General features: G+C 41.2%; 1 protein-coding gene and 1 pseudogene across 1 annotated transcript in view; both read right to left on the bottom strand.

Annotated features, from left to right (window-relative positions):
• The window catches only part of GRM7 (glutamate metabotropic receptor 7), a 1,001,339-nt gene that overhangs the window by 966,900 nt on the left and 9,036 nt on the right, over window positions 1-25,403 (bottom strand). The window lies entirely within an intron of this gene.
• LOC102475724 (40S ribosomal protein S12 pseudogene) lies at window positions 14,529-15,142 on the bottom strand (annotated as a pseudogene).

Genomic DNA, 25,403 nt, shown 5'->3' with positions numbered 1-25,403 from the left:
CTGCTGAGACTCTGCCCAATAAACTTTTCAACATCTTTCTTCTAAGCTGCTCATCTTACAAATCTCACGATGATACTTAGTAGAATTGTGTCTTCAGGATGAATCGATCATCTCTGAGTGATGTTAGCAGTATCAGCTAGCATTTACTGAACAAGTAGTATGTTTCAGCCGTTCCAGCAGGTGTGCTGAATGCATTCATAGGAGGCGATTATCGTTCTTGGCTAGGCAAAGCACAAAGAGGGAAGAAGTACCGCAAGTAACTTGCTCTAGGTCACTACAGTGCTGGGTGAAGCTTAGGAGTCAGGTCTACCCAAAGCCTAAACTTTAAGCTTCTAAGCTCTTAAACTTCAGTGTATCAAAACCACCCTGAGGGCTTGTTAAACTACAGACACTGTGTTTAAACTATAGGTACTGTGTCCCAATCCCAGAATGTCTCATTCTGTAAGTTTAGGGTAAGGCCCAAGAATTTGGGTTTCTAATAAATTCCCAGATAATTCTGATATGCTGGTCTAGATGCCACAATTTAAAATTACACACACACACAAAATGGAATTAAAGAATAGATTAGGTGTGGTGCAAAAATTTTCATACCCACGCATAATTTGTTTTTCTCTCCTTTTTTTTTCAGAGGTTTTTGCTATAGGGCGTGTGCACTCGCCACACAGAGAGACAGAGACAGAGAGACAGCAAGTGAGAAATCACCCCCCAGGGGGGATAGCCACGCCGCGCTATCCCTTCTCCTCCATCCTCCATTCTCCTCTCGGGATCTTGGGCACCCACATGCGCCCGGCGTGAGTTTAAGCCACTGGGTACAGGACGCGAACCACGGTCGACTACGTGGGAGTCCAGCAACATAGCCATTACGCTAACTGCTGGTCCTCCATGCATAATTTTTTTAATAAATGCATTTTCCACGAACTTTTTGAAGAGCCTCCTCATCCCCGTGAGTGTGTGTGTGTGTGTATGTGCGTGTGCATGTGTAAAAGTATGTGTGTGACCGGTGGAGTGTAAAAGACAAAAAAATCAATTCTCTTTATGGGCAGGTAGTAAATCCAACCTCGAGAAAAAGTTAATTAAAGGACTAAGGAGTTAAGAAAGAAAGTTATTCTACAAAAAACAAGGGAGGAGTGGGCATTCTGAGGAGGGAACATACACAGAGGGAACTGAAGAAGGATGTGGCAAGGTTCTGGTATTCAATGATCACAGGACACAGAGGCGGTTGGATACCCTCCTTTTCTCTAGGGGTGCGAGCCAAATCTTGCTCACCGGTACGCAAGTGTAAATCAGGATGCTTCCTGCCTGAGCATCTCCTAAATGCTAGACACTAAGCTCAGCATCAGGGCTACTGAATCATGCAGGCTAAGCGCCTGAACTCAAGGAGCTTCCATTTCAGGTTACGCACAGCCAGACATGCCGTATTATGGACAACAGCAGGCAAAATGTGTAAAAAGTGATCCAAGAGTCAAGTAGCACAAGACTGTACTGCAGATCAAGAGTTCATTTTAGGGAACAGCAGTTGGCATGATGGTTATGTTGCTGGACTCGCATGTAGTTGACCGTGGTTCAAGTCCCGGACCCGGTGGCTTAAAACAAACCGGGTGCGTGCGCATGTGTGCCCAAGATCCCGAGGGGAGAATAGAGGAGAAGGGACTGTGGCATGGCCATCCCCCAGGGGGTGATTTCTCATTTCCTGTCTTTCTGTCTCTCTCTGTCTGTCTGGTGAGCACACATGCCCTATAGCAAACTACCTCTCCAAAAAATAAAAAAATGAAGAAGAGTTCATTTTATGAAATGAAAACATAAAAAATAATCCATTCTTTCCCAAGCAGCTAGAATCAGAGGGTAGGAAGATGGGAGCACTTGTATCAAAAGGAGAAGCTCATTCCAGCTGCTTAGCCTGGCTCCAATTCACATCTTTCTGAATGGTTTCCAAAGTAAGTAATTTAATATAAAATGATGAAGAAAAATGGCCCATGAATCTTATGCTGCATGTTATAATTTAACTCTAGGTTTAGCATAGAAAAATACTATTTGCATTGATTAAAAATATGCTTTATGGCTACATATATTATAAACTCAGAACGTTTTAAAGTTATTGGCTAGGCTGACGTGATAAACTATGAGGGGACCATCAGATGGCATGACGATGTCATCTCCTCTTATCATACTGGTCTAATGAATAAATACATACTTTACTCAATTTGTGACTTTATTTCAAGCACCAAACATGTCCCTTTCCATGCAACGATTATGATCACAAGGCTTTTAACTAAACATTATTTGGATAACTCAGATGCCAGTAAGTTATCAACTATCCAATTACTATTACGTCCAACTTTACTTAACCTAATATAAATGGTCTGGTCAGTCTGAGTAGGACTTTTTTTATATCAGCTGTTTAACAGGCTCATTCATGTTTGTTATGTTTTTTTTTTTAGAGGCTTTTCTTTTTGCCTTAGGGCATGTGTGCTCATGTGAGAGTGACAGAGGCAATGAGAAGGAAAGTGAGAAGTCACTCGCCAGTAGGGATGACCATGCCACAATCCATTCTCCTCTGTTCTCCTACTGCGACCTTGGGCGTGCACAAACATGTGCCTGGCATGATTCTGTGATTTTCAAGCCACCGGTCCAGGACTCAAGCTACGGTTGGCCGTGTGGGAGTTGAGTGATATAACTGCTATGCCATCTGCTGGCCCTCCTCATGCTCATTTGTATTCCGAAAGACTTGAACTGTGGTCTTTGAGATCCACCAGACTTATCTTTTACTAGCTGTGTGACAATGACCAAATTACTTGGTGGTGATCATAAAAACAAAACAAAAACTATATTTGCTTCAGAAAACTCATTAAGGACAATGGCTACTAAAACTACAACTTCAACCCAAAACAATTTCATTTGTCCTCACTCCCTGGCATTTTTAGGATAGACAGGGCAGATGATATACGTTTATTTTCTGTCATATATAACAGCACCTAAGGAATTACATTTTATTACCTAGAAATAAGATCGACTTTCATTATGATAGTACATTTGATAATATGAGAGTATTTCTGGACTTCTTTTCTTATGTGACTTTCACAGAATCCCCATCTAAAATTTACTTTGAAGATTTAGATCAAATGTCACATCAATTTCCTAGACTGCTTAATATGAACTTCTGCTACAGATTTTAATCTCAGTGTAGCATGGAAGGGAAAAATGTAGACAGAAATAGAATAAATGTATTCAACATCACTCCAGTAGTGAAATTTCACAAAATTGGGGGAGACATTTCATCAGTTCATAATATATATATATATATATATATATTATTATTTTTAACTATAGAACTTACTGTGGTCTGAAGTTTTCAAAAAGAATCTTTTGTGGGGCCGGCAGGTGGCGCGGTAGTTAAGGACGCTGGACTCCCACATGGCCCACTGCGGTTCGAGTCCCAGACCTGGTGACTTGCTTTCTCATTCTCTCTCTCTCTCTCTCGCTCACACTCTCTCCCACTCACACTCTCTCCCTGGTCAAATTAAATTAAAATAAATAAATAAAGTTAAATAAAATAATTCTTAAAAAAAAAAAAGAATGTTTTTTCCCAAATTGGTAAGAATAGTGTGCTCTGATATCACAGTTACCTAAAAGTTTTCTGTTTCCTTTTCTAGGTCTGTCTCTAAGACTGCCATGTACCTTTACGGAAGGTGCTCACATGCCCTGAAAAAGTAACACAAAACTTAATTGAAAATGTTAAAGGTCCTTATCCCACTCAAATAAAGGATATGGAAAGGCCCAACCTGGCAGCACAGTTGACAGCAAACTAAACTGAAGTGCTGGAGACCACATGCAATAGACTGCAGGTTCGGATCTCTGCGCTGACTTCAATAAGCCCACTGGGCACGTGCATAAGTGTCCAGGATCCTGAAGAGCTAGAAGGCTGGGGAAAGACTGTCACAGTGTGACCAGACCCTGTCAAGGGTCTCTCCTTCCTGTACATGCCCTCTTTATCATGAATAAAATGAAACATTTTTTTCAAAGGAAAAGATACACATAGCTATTCCACTCATCGCCCTAGCTCCTACCTTATTTTTATGATATTGAATGAAAATACAGGGTAATGAGTTTTTCAGTAGTCTGTAATTACAGTATTACTGTTTTTAAAAAAAAGGCAGAATAACAGCTATATACAAAAATGCTTTGTGAATGAAACTGCCATATTAAAAACACAAATTAGCGAGTCTTAGTAAAAGCTAAGTGGGACTAACAACCTAAAAATATTACAAAAGATGATGACCGCATTTCACATGATGAGAGATTTATTTCTGTGTCTCTCTTTTCTCTTTTGCTCACGCTCTTACTCAGCCCCTACACAACTGACAGTGTATTTTTTTATTCCATGGTAGGCACGGTCTGGGTGTTCAGTTTTTGCCTGTGAGAAAGAATAAAGATAACCTCCTCAACTGGGTCAACTATTGCATAAGAAGAGAGTCAGAGATGGGACGAGGACCATGTCGTGAGTTACTCACTAGCTACCAAGAGTAGCAGCAATGGAAGTGGTAGGAGGGCAGAACACAAGCCCACAGCATTTCAAAGTCTTTCTTTTCTATGATCCGCTGTTTATAAAGACATCTTAGCTCATCTACACTCAACTGCTCAGTAATAACCCCAGAGCTTTGGAATTAGAATCTGTCAAAATTAGGTACATGTTTCACTGCTTTGGCAATAATTAAATAACTTTGCATTGTACAATATAATTCAGGCAAATCTGGTGTCTACTCCTTGTGGTTCAACAAATCAATTGTGTTCTAGGGTAAATTCCTGAAGTTTTTTTTAACTTTGAAGGTACTGGAACAGAAGGAGTGCTTACTGCACAGGGCTGCAGGTGATGTGCTCTCTAGCTAGGAAGTACCAGTGATTAAGTGACCATCATCATCATCATCATCATCATCATCATTATGGTCATCGCCATTTTTTTTTTTTAGAGAGAGATTTTGTGCTACAGGGCATGTGCACATGCTGAAGAGACAAAGAGAGACAGAGATGCAGAGAGTGAGAAATCAACCCTCAGAGAGGATGACCATGCCACAATCCCTTCTCCATTCTCCTCTGGGATCTTGGGCATGCACACACACGCACCCGGGTGTGAGACTTAAGCCATTGTTTTCGAGACTCCACCCGCAATCTACTACATGGGAGTCCAGCAGCATAACCATTACACTATCTGTTGGTCCCACTATTGCAATTTTTAAAAAAGGTTTTTGCCATAGGGTACATACGCTCACAGAGAAAGAGAGACAGAGACCAAGATAGTGAGAGGGAGAGTGAAAAATAACCCCCCAGGAGGAATGGCTATGCTGCAATCACTTCTTCATTCTCCTGGCATTTGAGGGAATGTGTGCAGACGTACCTGCTGTGAATTTCAAACTGCAGTTGGCCGTGGGGGAGTTCGGTACCTTAACCACAATACCACTTGCTGGCCCCCCACCCCCACCAACTATCATGATTTTAATGGAGGAAGGGCACCATGATACATAGAAGTGCAGCATTCCCTGGGCCATATCCGCCTTTCCCTCTAAGGACTTGTATTGTATTTTAAGTCCTCATTCGGTCTAATAGCAGAAGATATAAGGCCTCCTGCTGTATTTTTATTCCAGTTAATTTGGGCATCTTGCACTTCTATCCATTTATACCTTAGTTCCACATGCTCTGGTCACACATAGAAGACGCTCTCCAAAGAAAGGAATGATGTAGCACCATGTGATAAAGACAATGCGTGAAGTCTTTCACCTCCTCAGGTCCCTGTGACACAGCTCGGAGGGCTGTGGGCTGCAAGCACATACTTACCTGACCTGTCTGGATTTGTGTGAAGAGACCTGATATTTAGCACGTGGTCTGTGAAACAGAGGCAGTTGCAGACAAAACTGCTGCACAATCAGAGTCAGCTTCAGTTCTTCCTTCATCTCCCCACTTTTAGATTCTGGGGGGACCTTCCGACCTCTTATCCCTGACAGCTGAATGTTACACCTTCCTGGATATGGAAGTCAGTGTCTGTATCTGTGATGGCTCCTTCACAAGCAACGAGAAGCAGATATAACTGATTTGAGCAGTAAAGGAATTTTTAAAAGGTTATTGCTTAGGTCTCAGTAAGCAGAGGCAAAATAAAGAGCCGGAAGCCAAGGCTTTGCTATCAAAATGACAGTATCATGCCAACGTGAAGGTACATGTCCCAGCTTGTCAACAGGACTTGGGATGCCAACCCAGGTGTTGCAGCTGTCACTGTCAGCCCCATAGGACTCTGTGCCTTCCCTGCTTCCTCACAGCATTCATTTCTTTCTTTCTTTTTTTTTTTTTTTTTTGAGAAGTTTTTGCTATAGAGCTCGTGCGCTCCCCAGACAGAGACAGAGAGACAGAAAGTGAGAAATCACTCCCCAGGGGGGATGGCCACACCACAATCCCTTCTCCTCCATTCTCCTCTTGGGATCTTGGGCACGCACGCACATGCGCCCGGCGTGAGTTTTAAAACCACCGGGTTCAGGACTCGAACCACGGTAGACTACATGGGAGTCCAGTGAACAGCATTCATTTCTAATTCAAATTTAGGACATGGTTGTGTCACTGGCCAACCTGGGTCACCTGACTTCCTTCCAGCTGCAAGGAGACTGAAAGCGAGGAAAGGATGTATCTGCTATTTTCAGTCTGTATAGGGAGAGGAAGTCTCTGCCCTTCAACAAGACTCACGACATGGAAAATTCTCCAAATAAAGAAAGGAATTTAAAGAGCAGATCCTTGGAAGTTAAAAACAACAACAACAAACAAGTTCAAAAGTAGATTTTTAGATGCTGTGTAGTTAAAAACACATGTTTGGAGTGGTCTAAACCTGAGTTTCTATCTAGAGCAAGTTAAATTTTGCCAAGTCTCGATTTCCTCTGAAGGGAAAAAAAATGTGGAAGATAATATCCACAGAGTCAAGTTGTGATGCAGATTAATGAGATAAGGTATGTATAGTGCTTGGCACATCCTATACATTGTATAAAACTATTCAGTCTTTTTATTATTATTATTATTGTTAGTAGTACTGATTACTTCAACGACTGTGAGAATTAACCAAGAAAGTAATAATAAATATTAATACAGTGTCAAGTGTCACATTTATTAACTCAGCTAAGCATCTGTTGATTCAACAAATATTGCACATTACAGACAATAACCCATCAGTATAATTTTTATAGAAAAAAATTTGCTGTGGAATATAAAATATGAACAATGTACTAACAGTCACTCAGGTCGGAATTAATAGAGCTGAAATTCCAACCCACGAATATCTGGCTCAAGAATGTACAACTTTAACAGTGACCCCCTCAGATCAGCTGTACAGAATGGTAACGAAAATGATACTGTATTTATAATACTGTACTGCTTCCTTGAAATTTAGAAAGATTGTAGGTGTTCTCACCACACACACACACACACACACACACACACACACACAAAAGAGTAACCATGTTTGGTAATGGAGATACTAATCTGACCGTGGTAATTATTCCATAATGTATAATATGCATATCAAATCATCTCATTGTATATCTTGAAGATACAATGTGTATTTGTCAATGAAGCTCCAACATAGCTGGGAAAAAAACTCAAATTTAAAAACCAAATAAGATAGTGCCCCACAATATGTTTTGATTATAAAACACTTAACAGATTGGAAACATTCAGGGAGTAGTATTTACTGTAACTGTAACTATTATTAGCTATTAGTTGTATGGTATAATTTACTTCTAAATACAAGGGTATGAGGTGGGCGTTTCTGCAACAGAACTTCAAACTCCCTGTGGGAAACTGTGGGGTAAACACAGCCGGGAGTGAGGTCTCCCAAATCCTGACCCAGAGGCTCCTCAACTCAGTTGGTTGCTCTCCTTGTCACTTCCTTTATAATGTCAGAGTAAGGCCTTCCTATAGGTGCATTGCACATGGGAAGCCATCCATGTTTCTGAATCTTCATTGCATTCTCATCTACTTGGACTGTCATATTAAGCATTATCCCTTTTACCATTATAAACAATCTCGGAATAGAAGTGAGACAACTTAATTACTTCCCCAAGACTAGGCAACAAGGGACAATAAGGGCATATTTTAAAGATCAGGTGGTTATTAGAATTAGAAGATAGTGACTAATCAGATAAAAATTCTCAAACCTATCCTAAGTAGAGTATTAGGTTTTCTTTGTATGAGCTGCATGCCCTAGTGTATATGGTATTAGAGAAATAGCAGAAGGGCTCTTTCTTTTGTTGACCGTGTAAACCAACGGTGATGTTCTTGGTGACAAGGAGCTCACCACCGGATGAGGCCTCCTTCCATTTTGGGGCAGCTCCAGGGGTCAAATGAGATAGCAAACATCTTAACTGCCCTTGGTGTCATCTAGTTCTACCTGGAGGAAAAAACCAGAAGTAGCCACTGTGCTTGACAAATAGATACAATTTCAGTTTTTCAAGATGTGTGTGTCAGATTCATTCATTGTACCAGATAAATCTGTGAGCTGGCTTTACCTATTTACTAACAGACGGGACACCGCAAAACCATGCTGGGTCATTGCTAGGACTAACTGTCACTTCATCGATAGTGTCATCGATATGACGTATATTGCCTCACACAGACTTTAAGGGGTACACAGAGAGCTCTGAGTCCCAGACCATGCGCTGATCTCCTCTGCTCTACACAGGACTTTCTGCTCATTCCCAAAGGAGATCAAAGAGAATTTCCTAGATTTCTCAGTCCATTCAACCTATCACGCCACATATATGTTAGCTGGGCTGATAGGATCAAGATGCCCCAGGTACATGACTCACAGTCTGAAATCCTCGCTGTTTGAGGAGGGACAGAAACTAGCCTTATCCTAGGCTGTTCTGCCTACCTTTAACATTTAAAACTTAAAATTAATTGTGCTTATCTAATGACAAGTATACAACCTAAAACGCCATTTTTATAATAAGGTAATCACCAATGGAGTGTTATTTATTGCATCTTTTCCCCCTGCACATTTCTGTCCACCCTATAAAATCTCCCTTTATTGCATCAGGGAGTTTATAATCCCTTTCAAAGGGGATATATCATTTCTAACTATAATATAAAATAAGGGAATTATATTCCTATAGTGCCCCAAAGGATATAAATTGATTATGAAAATAAGAATGACTGGTGATTTCCCCATTTCTATGTACATTAAAGTGTTTTTTGAATAAACTCATCAATATTATAGAACCTCTACAAGCATTAAAAAAAAGTGATAAATTTAAAGGAAAAACCAAAATGCATTGGCAGCAACGTAACAAAATAATGAACACTTTGCCATAGGGCGGGCGCCACCACGCCGTACACTTTAATATGTAAAATACTGTTAAAATCAATGTGAAAAATTTGGAAAGGTCATAAAGTCACAAAAAGAGAAATACAAACAGCCAATAAATGTGAAAATATGTTCAACCTCACCCTGAGACACAACTAAATACAATTAAATCAAACAAATAAAATTAAAATCATTTAGGTACTAGTTTATTCATCAGAGTGGCACAGATTAAATAATGGATAATACCGGTGGATGTGTGAGGAAACACACATGATGATAAATTGCTGACGGAAAAATAATGTATTATATAACCTTTCTGGAAGACCTTGTGTCACTATGCACCAAAATTTAAAAGCAGCCATTCAATTTTTTTAGAAGTCATTCTAAAGAAATAAATGCATAAATGCACAAAGATGTAAGATAGGATGTTTGTCTCGTTGTTTGTGAATTGGAGAGGACAACCTAAATAGTGATTAAATGATTAATACAGTGCTGGTCAACCATTAAACATTATAATATAGATTCTTGGGAGCTGAAGAGTGGTGCTTCAGAAAAATGTGACGCCCTGTTAGGCTGACCAACATGGAAAGGTTCTGGGTTTGTGTCCAGAGACCACCCTGAGCACACCAAGGGTACCCAGGATACAAGGCTGTCTGAAGCTGGGGATAGATTGTGACATCAAGACTCTATTAAGGGTTCTGTCTCTTTCTCTCTCTCACTCATGAAAAGAATAAGTGAATAAACTTTAAAATAAAAATATGGGGCTGGCAGGGCGTGGTGGGTAAGGTGATGGACTGCCACATGGCTGATCACAGTATGAGTCCTGGACCAGGCAGCTGCTTTCTCACTTTCTCTCTCTCTGTTTCTCGCTGGTAAAATTTTAAATAATAATAATAATAAATATAATTAAATAATTCTTAAAAATGATAATATGGATTCTTAGTAGGTGATATAGAATCAACTTCATACCATACTAAGAAAAAAGTTACAAAATAGTTATATGTGTTGATCTAACAATTAAAGACATTATATCTGCACTGTGTTCCATGAACCCTACTAAAAAAAAGCCTCAAAAATATTGCAGAGCTCATTAAATGGAAATAGAATTTTGAAATATTTTCACATATCCTTTTATTTTTCTTTTTAGGGATTGTTACAATGTGTTTGGATTACTTTTCTAGTTAATAGTGTTTTAATTTTCAATAAGAAGGAATAGATTTCTCTATTTTTCCAATTATTTTGCCCAATGGCTCAGAATATTGATATAAAGAAAACTCAGCCCTTTTTCTGCATGAATCTAAATTTATTTTCCACTAATTCTTCGCTCGAAATTGGTAAAAGTTGTACAGGATAAAATAGCAAGGGCCTGGTGCTCTTTACTTTCAAAATGTTGGAGACCTGGGAGTAATTTCTCCCATTGTTTTCATCCCCTGATTCTAAGGTGTGAGGAAGCAGAAGCAGGAAAAAAAGAAAAGAAAAAGAAAAAAAAATAATCATCTTTAACCAGGAAAGACAGCAACAAGAGAAAATGTAATATATACTCTTCCTTCCTTCCTTCTCCTCCTTTCCTTCTTTTTTACCATAGTAGAATCCCTGAAAAGCCCACTCATACTATTATGAGGGGTCTTCAAAAGGTTTACAGAAAATGCATGTTACAGGGGGACCAGCAGTTAGCATAATGGCTATGTCGCTGGACTCCCATGTAGTCGATTGTGGTTTGCGTCCCGGACGGGGTGGCTTAAGACTCACGCCGGGCGCATATGCATGCGTGCCCAAGATCCGCAGAGGAGAATGGAGGAGAAGGGATTGAGGCATGGCCATCCTCCCTGGGGGGGTGATTTCTCACTTTCTGTCTCTCTGTCTCTCTCTGTCTGTCTGGCGAGTGCACGTGCCATATAGCAAAAACCTCTCAAAATAAAAAAATGCATATTACAAAAAACGAATATGAATAGATAAAGTTGGCCCATTGCCTTAGATTAAGAAATCATTATGGCCGAAATGAGCAGCTGTTGCCCAAACATGTATAGCCCCTCCAGCAAGTAGGGACACTGTTGGGACTGAGCCAGGGACGGCATTCTCCATCCCCACTTGCATCTGGATGTGATCAAGGTATGTCTTACAAGACCAAAGAATGTGACCAGAAACAATAAAAATAATATGTATTAGAAAGATAGTAATCTTACAATAGTGTTCACAATTCTCTCTCTCCTTTCCCTTTTGAGATGCATGTAGAGCCACATGAAGACTATACGGGACCAGCAGTTAGCATAATGGCTATGTTGCTAGACTCCCACGTAGTCAACTGCAGTTTGAGTCCCAGACCCGGCAGCTTAAACTCACACCGGGCGCGTGTGCGTGCATGCCCAAGATCCCGAGAGGAGAATGGAGGAGAAGGGATTGCGGCATGGCCATCCTCCCTGAGGGGTGATTTCTCACTTTCTGTCTCTCTGTCTCTGTCTGTCTGGCGAGGCACGCGCCCTATAGCAGAAAAACAAAAACAAAAACAAACCTCTCCAAGAAGATGGCAGGGTCCCGAATCACTGAGCAGAAAATTGACTGTCAAACCACCAAAGTCCATATAGAACTACTGAGTGAGTGACACAAAAACTTCTGGTGTGTAACACCACTGGGATTTCTAATCCATTTTTATTTAGACCTCAGCTGTAGTACCTACAAAATAAAGTGTTTGGATGCAATAAATTCTAAATTACTTCTACTGCTTATTTTTTAATCTGTTTTTTTTTAAATTCTCAAACGTATTCTACAGATTGCTTACCTTTTTAAAAATTACTATCATTTTTAAGGTTTTTGCTATAGGGTGCTTATGCTTGCCAGAGAGAGATGGAGAAACAATGAGAGATTAAAAAAAAAAAAAAAAAAAAAAAACCTCTAGGAGAAATGGCCACTCTATAATCATTTTTCCTCCTGAGATTCTGAGCATGTATGAATCCATACCTAGCATGATTTTCAGGCAACCAGGCCTGAGACTCAAACTCTGGTTGATCACGTGGGAGTCCAGCACCTCTACCACCCCACCACCTGCTGCCCCAGAATGCTCACCTTTTAATGTCATCAATTCCCCTTTTTTGCAAAGGGAAATTCTTTAAGCTTATGGAGAAGCCAAAGCAGACTGCTCTTATATTTGAGAAATGAGTCCAAATATGAGATCTGAAGAGAGAGTGAAGACCCAGACAAATGTTTTTGACAAAGAAGAATGAGAGGTAAGATGCTGAAGAAATCTCAGTAATAAGGAATGCAGACGGAAGAAGTGGATGGGCAATATCCAACTGATTTGTTCAAAGACATTTTGGAAGGGGAAATCTGTGAAAATGTAAAGAGAAGATAAAAAACAGCAAAGAGGTGAAGTGCCTTTTGACCCTAAGTGGATAGTACTTCCCAAAGATTCAGTTTTTTTATATGAACCATAAAATTCTCTGTCCACTTCTTCCAGAATTTTCTAAAGCCTAACAGAACATCTGCAGAGAAAGAATGTCATTTTAGGATAATCAACTGCTAGTTACTAAATTAAGATCAAAATGTCCTCAACCTTGAACATTTTTCAAAGAGTTTTCAGAAGAAAGAGACTCTCTAGGGGGTTGTATAATTATATAATTGTACCCTTTTTAAGAGGCTATTTACAGATAACGAATGTTTTCTCACCAATCTTCAAAGTAAAATACATGAAGTGAAATACTGTTGGGGGGATTTTTCAGGAAGGCTGAGGATGAAGTCTGTGCAGACATCGTGAGCTGCCTAGTCAATACCCACTCTCCCCTTATTCCTTGCTATCAGAACTCCAATTTAGAAGACCCGCCTTAAAGCTAAGGTGACCAGTTGCAAGCCCTAGCTAATGAGATGTGAAAAGTCTGATGAAGATATCTGGCTATTTGCTCTGTGATTTCAACCCTGCCTCTCACTTTTTTTGGTAAATCTTTCTCCTGTCTGAAATAAAGAGCACACAGTTGGATACACCGCAGTCATTCTGCAACTATGGGGATCCCGGTGACATCCTTGAGGGGAGAGGACAGGAAGATAGAAGAAACGTAAGTCTTCCGCTGACACCTTTCAGCAGCTGAAGTGATCTCAGAAGAATTATCAGCTCCACACTTCTTGTCACGTGAGAAAAGGTAAGGCACTTTAATTCCATTTCTGTTATTTCAGCTGAACTGATTACCAATTGATATTAAAGTCTAACCTTCGGTTTCTAGAATCCTTCCTAGCACCCTATAGTATAATCCTATTCTAGACTTTTGAAAGGTATGTGAAAAGGGCTGGTTCTTTTGGAAACCTAAATACTCTTCATAGTTGTTTGTTTGTTTGTTTTACTAGTAAGACGTTTATATTCACTCATCTTTCTGTCTACACTCAGAGATCCATTCCTCCAGGAAGCCTCAGCTGGCAACATTTTACCCCTATATATAAGCGGAATAGTTAAACAAAATAAGCAAAGCAAAATGGTTAGAGTGTGGCATACGGGATGTTTGAAAATAACTGAGAGAGTAAATTTAACATGTAACACCACAAAAAAATGTCAAGTAAATGAGGTGACATGTATTAATTAGCTTGATATAGTTACTTCACGTGTATACATAAATCAAAACATCGTACACACTCTATTCCTGAAATGTAGTACAATTATAATGCATCAGTTCAAAATAACAGAGATTTTGAATTTTTTTTTTCTTTTTTGCCATAGAGTGCCTTTGCCAGAGAAAGACAGACAACGAGAGGAAAAGGGAGAAATCATCCCCTGAGGGGATGGCCATGCTGCAACCTCTTTTCCTTTATTCTGCTCCTGGGATTTTAGGCGCACACACACATGCACCCAGTGTGATTTTCAAGCTGCTGGCTCCAGGACTCAAATCATGGTTGACCATATGGGAGTCCAGTACCCCAACCACCATGCCACCTGCTGGCCCCCAAAATAATACTACCCCAACACAAAAAAATATATTTTATATATACACACACACACACACACACACACACACACAGGCTCAGAAAATAGACTTTCTAGATCTGTATTCTTAATTTGCTATTGAACTGCTACATGATTTGAAGACATTAATTTACTTGTCTGGATTTCCCCCAAAATTTGAGACAAGCAGCACCTATACACCTTATTGAAAAGATTACATGGTTTAATATGGTAGTTTTAATTTATATGCATTGTATGACAGAGATACTCAAGTTTGGCTTATTGATAATGCACATTGGTTTATTTAGCTCATAGTGTTGGAGGTCCAAGGTCAAGAGGCTACATCTAGTGAGGATCTTCTTGCAGGTGGATAACATGGCACAGAGCATTTCGTGGCAAGACAGAACAGGGGTATCTGTAAAACCCATAAGGCCTCCATTGTGAGAGCCCATTCTTCTTTCTTTTTTTTTTTTTTCTCCCGTGAGCTGATTTTTATTATCGCTTCATTTCTTGCATTTGAAGTACTCTTCAGTGACATCCTTGGCCTGAGATTCCTTGCCATAGTCCTTAATGACTACACACCTGCAACCAACCACTTCACGGGTTTTCCCTCTCTGTCAGTTTTACAGAGGCCTACCCATTCTCCTAGTTTCTTGTCATCAACCTTAATCAGGTTGATTTGGTGCTCAGCACAAAGGGCCTACACCAACTTGACATACATAGGTTTGTCACAGTTGGATGCAAGCACACACAGGTGGGCTTGGAACTTGTGGAAGGCTTTGGCGGCTTTGTGAATTCCCGAGCTAGGCCATCGTGGATGAGGGCGGTCTTCAGCACCTCTTTACAGCAGTATTGATGTCCATTACACCTCCAGCAGCAATGCCTTCCTCGGCCATGGTGGTGGATCACAGGTAGAGCTGAATCTGGAACGCACCTGAGCTTCCGCCTCTGCGTGACTTGGCGGTGGCAGCGAAAGAGCTGAGAGCCCATTTTGATGACCTAACTGCCTCCCAAAGGCCCCATGTTTTAATTCCATAGACAGATTAAGTTTCTAGCCTCTTAATCCTCTCACAACCGAATTTCATTACATGGATTTCAGGGACATACTCAACCCCCTCCCCCCACCACCACACACACACAAGCACTGTAATTTTTTAATGGTCAGTGGATGCATGAACTTGCCAGGAGAGAGAGAGGGAGAAACCACCCTACCAACAGCATATGGCAACAGTGCAATCCCTTATCCTTGATCTCTTCATCCCGTCAGGATTTGGGGCACGTGCCCACATGCACCCATTGTATTTTTAAGCCTCTGGGGCTGAGATTTGAACTGTGGGTTGGCCATGTGGGATCTAGCTCCCTTAACTACTAGGCTATGGGGCTGGCCATATGTAATGTATTTTAACATAAGCAAGTAACTATTTCAGAGGCCCTGTTCCATATATGTATTGTGGGGGACCGTAATAGCATGCATTTTACTGTACAATGTCTAGGAAATTAAATGAAATCCACTTACAATGGTCAGCAAAAGCCTTTGCACCTAGTAAGTGTTCAAGGAACTAGCTGTTATTTATAAGAAACTCAGGACACTGGCTCCTTCCCAGCAGTACTGAATCCATGCTGAAATGACTTTCTTCCTTTCAGCCAACTCTCTTCCCATTAAGACCAAGGAGAAAGAAGGAGAAAGAAATGAAGACAAACCCTTTAAAAATAAGTGTATAGTTACTGAAGGAATAAAATTACAGGGATAAAACAACTGATGGGTTCTATAGAAATAGGGAAGGACTCTAGGTATTAATATTTAATCTCTAGAAAACCAGTTTATGAGTCTAACGTGCACTTACCACACTCCATCCATCTCTGTCATAATTCCACTAGAAATGGTAAGCCCACACAGAATCAACAAGCAGGTGACACTTTGTAGGCTTGAAAGACAAAATTTAGGCTTAACACTGTATGTTACAATGAAGTTTTAAAGGAATGCCTGTGGAATTATGATCTCTACACTAATCCTATTTTTAAAAAAGCAACAAAATTATTTAGATTGTTTTCTTTATGCAAAAGCATTTTCTGTGTAACTTTTAATGTGATGTTGATGGATTTAATTCAAGAAAACTCAAGTATTTGTACAAATCCTACAAGCTGAAAAGCACAGTGAGATGTTACAAGAGATAATTGTACTTCAGGATGAGTAAGACCCCACACTTGACCTCAAATAAATTAACTTTAAATAGAGTGGATGAGTCACCTCGAGAATGTAAGGATACTAAAAGGTCAAGGTAAGTAACAAAAGGAACATGTGGAGATTCTTAAGAAGGAAATAAAGTATTGGTTAGTTGATTCAGGGAATGCTCAGGAATAACTTTTCTCTGACTGGACTTTGAAGAGTCTCCCTCTCTCTCTCCCAGTATTGAGGCTAGGGTGGTATAAGGAATGGAAAGATATGGAGATCAAAAATCTTCTCCATTCTTTAGTAGTGGCCAAAAGAAAGTTTTTTTTAGCAGGATGTAGTATAATAATATTTTAAGGCTCTTGAGGTCAGAGAGATGGGGATTTGAAGTTTCTGGCTCTATGTCTCTTAGCAGGGTCAACTTTCTTTCAACACTTCAGTGCCTTTATCTGTGGCATGGTCATTTCTCCTACTTGAGTGGGAGAACAAAACGATGATGCATACACAGGGCTATGGCTGGTGCCTGGCACACAGGAAGTACCCTGTCTAGTTAACTGAGTATGGACGAAGGCAGGGATGATGGTGGAGTGGATGATATTGATACAGCCTCCCAAGGGATGGCTCTGATTGGCAGTACATTTGACGGACTTACGGGTTCCTTTATATATAAGGAACACGCGATAAATGTAAGCTGATCATCTAACGAATCATGTGCAATTTAACATAAGGAAGGACCTCAGGGGGCCAACAGGTGATGTGGTGGTTAAGGCACTGGACTCCCACATGGCTGACCACAGTTTGAGTCCTCATTCTGGTGGCCTGTTTTCTCACTTTCCCTCTCTGTCTCTGGTGAGCACACATGTTCTTCAGCAAACTTAAGAAAAATGATAATAGATAAAATTTTTAAAAGTTGAAGAAGTCTGACTGAAGGAGAGTTCTATACAAAAAAAGAAAGAAAAGAAAGGACCTCAGATTTAGTCAACTATTGGTTGTCTGGAAAGTCATGACACATTTCTGCACAGAAAAAGTTGAAAAACAAATCATGAATTTTCCAGTAACCCAATACTTGCTAACAGTGGTGTCCCAGCTCAGTGGTTCAGTGGTAAGTACTGCTCTAGTGAGGGTGGATTGACATGGAAGGTCACTGGGTTGGCTCCCTGGGTGACCTATACATGCTGGCTGTGCCAAGAACTGGCTGGCTGGGAAAATGGGGTGAGGAGGGGGAGGTAATGTAAGACCCTGTTGAAGTAGCTTGTCTCTCTCTTACTCTCTCTCTCCCCCTTTTATTCTAATGGGGAAATTAATGTTCCAGCACTCATGGCAGTTAATATTTACTTAGCACTGGGACCAGCAGGTGGCATGGTGATTAATGGCACTGGACTTCCACATGGCTGACTGTGGTTCGAGTCCTGGACCTGGCAGGTTGTTTTCTCACTTTCCCTCCCTCTCTCTAGCTCTGTCCCTCTCTGGTCAAATTAAATTAATTAAATAAGTAAAGCTGAATAAAATAATGCTTTAAAAAATACTTTTAAAAAATTTACTGGGAACCAGCAGTTAGCGTAATGGCTATGTCGCTGGACTCCCACGTAGTCTACCGCGGTTCGTGTCCCAGACCCGGTGGCTTAAAACTCATGCCGGGCACGTGTGCGTGCGTGCCCAAGATCCCGAGAGGAGAATGGAGGAGAAGAGATTGCGGCGTGACCATCCCCCCTGGGGGGTGATTTCTCACTTTCTGTCTCTATGTCTCTCTCTGTCTGTCTGGCGAGTGCACGCGCCCTACAGTGAAAATCTCTCAAAAAAAAAAAAAAGAAAGAAAAAAAAATTTACTGAGCACTTACTATATGCCAAGCAATGGGTCAAGTGCTTTCAAAAGATTTACTCATTTATTCTTCACAACCACAGTAGGTCCTAACTTTATTGCTCCTTCCAGTCAGAGGCAGAGTGAGAAGCTAAGGTACCACTGTCAGGACATAATGGGAATGAGTTTAAATTCAGTCTGTGTGACTTGTTCTCAATTACTAAACTATGTAATTAAGCATTTTGCCCTTTGCCTGATTCTCAACTGTAAAGGCCTGAATATGTCACTCCGCGGCCTGGGTGAAGGACAGAGAAAATTCTCTCTCTTTATCCCTGCTTTGCCTCAACGTCCTACTTCCCTTCTCAAACCAGGAACGGTTACACGGAGCAGCAATGAACGCTGGGAGCTGGTGCAGCCTCAGCAATGACACCAGTGAGAGCAAATGCTCTGTGACAAGCCTGCCCTTGTTCAGGGACATGGCAGGAACAGGGGAGGGGATAACGAAATAAAGCATGGGAAAGATGGTACCCAGTGTGGTGAAAGGACTATTCTTGCTAGTAATGAGTAACAGCCCTGAGACCAGCAGATGGCATGATGTTACATCACTGGACTCCCACGTGGTCGACCACAGTTTGAGTCCTGGACTGGTAGCTTAAACCTCATGCCAGGAGCATGTGCATGTGTGCTCAAGATCCAGGGAGGAGAATGGAGGAGAAGGGACTGTGGCATGGCCTGCCCCACTGGGCGGGGGTGATTTTTTGCTTTCTATCTCTCTGAGGAGTACACATGCCCTATAGATTAAGAGAGAGAGAGAGAGAGAGAAAGAGAGAAAGAGACAGCTTTTTCCTGCGAAGTACACATTGCATTAGGGGCTCGCCATGGATAACCTCAGTTAGCCCAGAAGACAGTCCAAAGAGGGTGGAACTCTTTAGTGAGGCCCAGATAATCGAATCAATATGCCAAGCTCAGATGGTGAGCAAGTGGAAAGCAGAGAGGCGAACTCCGCTGAGCTCCTACATCCTTACCCATGGTGCTATGCTGCCTCCTGAAAATACAGAAATCACAGCGAGGCTGCATTATCAGCCATTCTTCCACTCCTAACTTAAGTAAGTCCATGACAGAGAGAGACTGAGAGTACCATCAAGAGAAGAAAAGAAAGAGAAAGTGCACACAAACTTGGACAGTAGCAGGGAGGGGAGGCTCAGAAATGTCAGAGCAACGCACTTGACCTCATATGATGCACTTCTGCGAGAGTCTTCTCAACCCACGATCAAGAAACAGGAGGCAAAGGTTAGAGAATACGCTTGTCAATACTCACGAGGATGGTGGGACGGTGTAATTGTCTTTGAGCTGAACTATTTTAGATATCGTGGTCCTAGTAGGCACACAAGCTAGTGGATCTTCCACACCTCCCAAATGCAAAAGCAGTATTTTTACTTCTCTATGAAGTATGGGTATGAAAGCATGCTTCCCACAGGCCAGCGTTTCTTACGTCTGTCATGCATGCTCTGCCCTGTTTCTTTCTTCGTTTCTGTACAGACAGATACCATGTCCTCTGATGTGGAAAGGGTGGATGAGAGGGAGCTGTGGTGCTTTAATGTTTTGGGGTTTTTTTTGTTGCTGTTGTTTTTATTTATTATTTATTTTTTGCTCTGTATCTTAATTCTATTATGCCAACTTCACTGAACTTAATTATAGTGAATACAGAATTACACAATTACCCTCTGTTCTGTTCTTCAGATGCTATATTTTGATAAAATGTACTACACGCTGCTCTCCCCAAAACACTAGAAATGGATGTGTGTTGATATAAAATGTGTTATAATTACAATTAAAATATAGCTTACATAATTATAGTGTTAAAATAGAATTATAGATGTGTAGGGACAACACTGTCATGCATTTTTAGCATAAGTACATACTTACACCAATATCTGGCAGCTGAATGAATAAGGAACAGAATGCTGGGTAAGCCACAAAGGTTGTTTCAGAGTTTGCAGATATCACAAGGGAGCTTAAAATGAGTAAGATACAATTCTCCCCACCGTATTTTTGAAGTGAACAACAGAGGTCAGCAGTTGGTGTGGTGGTTAAGGTACTGGGCTCCCACATGGTGGACTGCAGTTCGAGTCCCAGACCTGGCAGCTTGAAAGTTACACCAGGCATGTGTGTGTACATGACTAACATCCCAAGAGAAGAATGAAGGAGAAAGGACTGCGCCATGGCCATCCTCCCTTGGGGGTTATTTTTCCCTTTACTTTTCTTTTTTTTTTTTTTTGGAGAGATTTTCACTGTAGGGCGCGTGCGCTCGCCAGACAGACAGAGAGAGACATAGAGACAGAAAGCGAGAAATCCCCCCCCAGGGGGGATGGTCATGCCGCAATCCCTTCTCCTCTATTCTCCTCTCGGGATCTTGGGCACGCACGCACACGCGCCCGGCGTGAGTTTTAAGCCACCGGGTCCGGGACACGAACCGTGGTCGACTACGTGGGAGTCCAGCGACATAGCCATTACGCTAACTGCTGGTTCCCTCACTTTACTTTTCAATGTCTTTCTGTCTGTCTGTCTGTCTGTCTCTTTCTCAGGAGAGCACATGCACTCTATGGGGGTTAAAAAAAATAACTTAAGAAAACAGTGGCTAAGAGATGTGAAATGCCTGGTGAAATTATTCAAAGAAAGTTTTCATACGGACATTTATCTTAAGATGAGCCCATTACTTTTTCTTAAATATCTGGGGAACTGCCTATACTTCATCGTATACATCGATGACAACAAATTCTTAGCTGAGTTTGATGGGTCATAAAACAACAATAATATATATTACTGCACTAACTAGTTTAAAACAACTTCTTGGTAAAGAGGCACCCAATCACAACTAGCTTAAATGTTGTAAAATATGGTTAGAATTACAGTAACAGAGAAAAAGATGGGAAATTGCAATGATTCTACTAAGTGTTTATAGTTATGTTATCTAACTAAGTAAAATAATTGTGCTACAAATAAAATTAAAATAGTGAGATACCTTTCTGTTCAGTTATACTATAAAAACAATACTTCTCCATATCAGATAATTATTTTACCTAATAATTATTGTTATCTGTAATTATTAGTCTAGTTGCATTATCTCATTTTATCTTTCAAATAACCCCTTCATGTAACTGTTCTTACCATCTTGAGTTTACGCAGACGCACCTCTAATCCACACCTTTCTTCAGAACTGCAGACTTGTGGATCCAGCTGTCCATTTTGGTACCTGTACATGGATGTTGGGAAAGCATCTCTGACCTTGTATCTCCAAAACTGATCCTTAATCCCTCCAAGACCTGTCCGCCCCAGTCTTTTCCTTCTCAGATAACAGTGACCTCTCCCATCGCTAAGGTCCCAGGTATTAATTCACTCTTAATACTTTCTTCCTTCACATCTCACGTTCAGTCTTTCACAAAATCCTGTTTTGACATTCTAAATGTAACACCCCTAGGCCCAGCCGGGTGGTGCTGTCAACCAGGTAGCACGCTTTCACAAAATCCTGTTTTGACATTCTAAATGTAGCACTCCTAGGCCCAGCCAGGTGGTGCTGTCAACCAGGTAGCCCGCTTGACTGCAGCACTGGAAGCCACATAGCTAACCATGGGATTGGATCCCTGGGTCAGCCCAAAAACATGTGGGGCACTCAGGTGTGCATGATCCTGAGGAGTTGGAGGGCTGAGCAAAGGGCATTGTGGTGGGACAAGACAGGTATTAAGGGTGTTCTCTCTCTCTCTGTCTCTCTCTCTCTCCGTGAACACACAGTGCCCACTCTAGGTGTGTGTGTGTATTTATTGAAATCTCTGCTACAAACATCCTGGCTGAAAACAACCACTGACTTTTATTCACAAACACTTGTAAAGACTTCTACAAATGACTCTTACCTGTTCTCCCTAGTTCTTTCATCTTCGATACACCATAGATAGTGTTATCTTTTTTTTTTTTTCTTTTTTCGGCTTGCTGTTGGGCACCTGTGCTCATGCACATGCACGTGCACAACAGAGAGACAAAAATCACCCATCACTCTATGGTAGGATGGTCACACCACAATCCCTTCTCCTCCACTCTCCTCTCAGGATTTTGGACATGCTCACACATGTCTGGCATGTTTTTCGAGCCACTGAGTCCAGGACTTGAACCACACAGTCACCCATATGGGATCCAGCTATCTTAACCTCTGTGCCGCCTACTGGCCCAGTGCTATGTGTTTAATACAAGAGGCAGATCATGTCCACTCTGCTAACAGGCTACCATTGGCTGCCTATGCTTAGAGAGAAGGGGAGAATGCTTGTGATCACCTGCAGGGCCCTGGATAATCGGGTCCATCATCGCTCTGACCTCAGGTCCTCCCTCTGTCCCTTCCTCCCTGCTGCCTCTACTCAGTCATCATGGCCTCCTTGATACTCCTTCAATGTGCCAGGTCCATTTCTGTCTTATGAGTTTTGGCACTGTTTATTCTTGCTCCCAAGCCCTGGTCTACCCCTAAATCCATTTCGCCAATTCCCTACCACCACCCTAAAGTCTTTGCTTGAACATCACCGTATTAATTCTACCCTGAATATCCTGTTCAAAGTTAGAGCCCACGTTTACACCCCCTGGTACTGCCAACCCAACAAGTCTCAGCTTGATGTACATTCTTTTCCTTTTCCTGTCTTTGTCTTGTTCCATAAGTCTCATCAATTTCTAACATACCATAGGATTTACTACAGTATCCAGCTGTGTCCACCAATGAGTCTGTAACGTGAGAGAGAAAAAGAGAAAAACAGAGAAAGAAAAGTGTCTCAGGAGTGAGAGTACAAGAGAGAGAGGTAAGAGGGAAAAAGCCAGAGTGTGAGACAGACAGGGAGGAGAAGCAGGGTGAGAGATAAGAGAGGAAAGAGAAAGAGAGAAGGAATGAGAAAAAGAGGGAAGCGAGAGAGATGAAAGGAAGTAGAAAGCATTTGCTTTTCTTACTGATATGTGCAAGAGCTTGGAAAAGTGCACACTGAATGTGCTTAATGAATATTCTTGGCAAAAAATACAGATGAGGAAAGAAGGAGTAAAGCTAAAAAAATTTAAGTAACTTCCCCCAAACTCTGCAACTCAACAGGAACACAATGAAATTAAAACTTGGGGCTGGTTAACTTCCATGGTTCCTAGTTTCTCTGCTCTCTTAATGTATGACCTGCTTTAATCAGTGCCATGAAAATGCGTATTTCATGCATAGCATCACCGAAGTCTTCTCCCTAGTCTCTCTCCCACTCTCTCTCTTTCTCTCTCTCTCTGTCTCTGTGTGTGTGTGTGTGTGTGTGTGTGTGCAGAAACCCTTTTTGAAGGGTGTCTGTATACAAAAATTCATAGAAAATGCATATTTAAAATTAATAAAGATTTAAAATTTTTTCACACCAAAATAAATTCATATTTTATTTATTTTTAGAGGGATTTTTTTGCTATAGGGCATGTGCACTCGCCAGAGAAATGGAGAGAGAGAGAAAGAGGGAAATCACCCCTAGGACTTAAGACCATACTATAATCCCTTCTCTGCAATTCTCCTCTTGGGATTTTGGTCATGCACGCACACACGCCCAGTATAAGTTTTAGGCCACCAGGTCCAAGACTTGAACTGCAGTTGACCAGGGGGAATCCAGCATCATAACCACTGCACCACCTACTGGCTTCTAAATTTACATTTTAATTCCCTTTATTCAAAAACTTTTTGAAGTACATATACATACATATGAAGAGAGAGTTTTGCCTTTTTTTTTCTTCATTTGAAACAAGAAACAATGGTGAAAAATGAGACATGGTAATTTTTTCTTTTTTTTTTTTTTTTTGAAGAGGTTTTTGCTATAGGGCGCATGCGCTCATCAAAGAGACAGAGAGGCAGAGAGATAGAATGCAAGAAATCACCCCCCAGGGGGGATGGCCACGCCACAATCCCTTCTCCTCCATTCTCCTCTTGGGATCTTGGGCACGCACGCACACGCGCCCAGCGTGAGTTTTAAGCTACTGGGTTCAGGATGTGAACTGCAGTCGACTACATGGGAGTCCAGCGACATAGCCATTACATTAACTGCTGGTCCCTGGCATGGTAATATTTTTAAGCAAATTTAGCAAAAGGGATTATTTAAGTAATAATGATATTTAAGGTTAGTATAATAACTTTTCATTTAATGAACATATAACATGCTAAACTTAGTGTTAAACTACTTCTATGCATATTTCATACAATCCTTATAATTACTTTATCAGACAGATACATTTTTATCATCTCCATTTCAAAGATAAGAAAATTTATGAACAGGGACCAGCAGTTGGCGTAATGGCCTATATCACTGGACTGCCATGTAGTCGACTGCAGTTCTAGTCCTGGACCTGGTAGCTTAAACTCACACTGGGCGTGTGTGCGTGCGTGCCCAAGATCCCAAGAGGAAAATAGAGGAGAAGGGATTGCAGCGTGGCCATCACCCCTGGGGGGTGATTTCTTGCTTTCTGTCTCTCTGTCTCTCTCTGTCTTTCTGGCTAGCACACACGCCCTGTAGCAAAAACCTTTCCAAAATAAAAGAAAAAAAAAAGAAAATGTATGAACAGTGATTGATCTAGATCAGACTGACAGCAAGTGGAAAGTCTGGATTTAAATCCGGATCTGCCCGACTCCAGAATTTGATGTCTAAACCCCAACATGAAAATTCTCGTTCCTTTAACAGAGAATGCTTTCTCCTGGACACAACCATAATGTCTAATTTACAACAGAGTCAAGGCAGAAACATGATAACCATGCTTACATAGTGCTTTTACACACAGAAATACTGTCATCTCAACAACCGCGCAGAGGAGCAGGACGAGCCCTTCCTTCTGCCAATAAGTGGTTTGGTGTCTACCTTCCAACCGAGAGCAAGAGGAAGCATCAGCAGAGCAGGAAAGGAGAAAGCACAACACCCAGAGACGGAGGATTCTGTAAATGACCAATTACAGATCTATTAAGCTGCGGCACTTTTATAGCACGAGGCAAAATCATCCATTACACTGGAAATGCTCCTATCCTTCCTTCCACGGCCCACACAAACATTAATGTTGCATTTATTAGGATATACTTCCTGTGCTCTATCAACCTGACTTTCCGCGATTGTATTAATTTAGTCCTCTCACTTTGCACATATATCTGAATGACGGATTTCTCTACCCG

Source organism: Tupaia chinensis, unplaced genomic scaffold (assembly GCF_000334495.1).
Source record: "Tupaia chinensis unplaced genomic scaffold, TupChi_1.0 Scaffold000089_1, whole genome shotgun sequence".
Lineage (NCBI taxonomy): Eukaryota > Metazoa > Chordata > Mammalia > Scandentia > Tupaiidae > Tupaia > Tupaia belangeri.
Note: the sequence above shows the minus strand (reverse complement) of the source record. Positions and strands in the feature narration are given on the sequence as shown.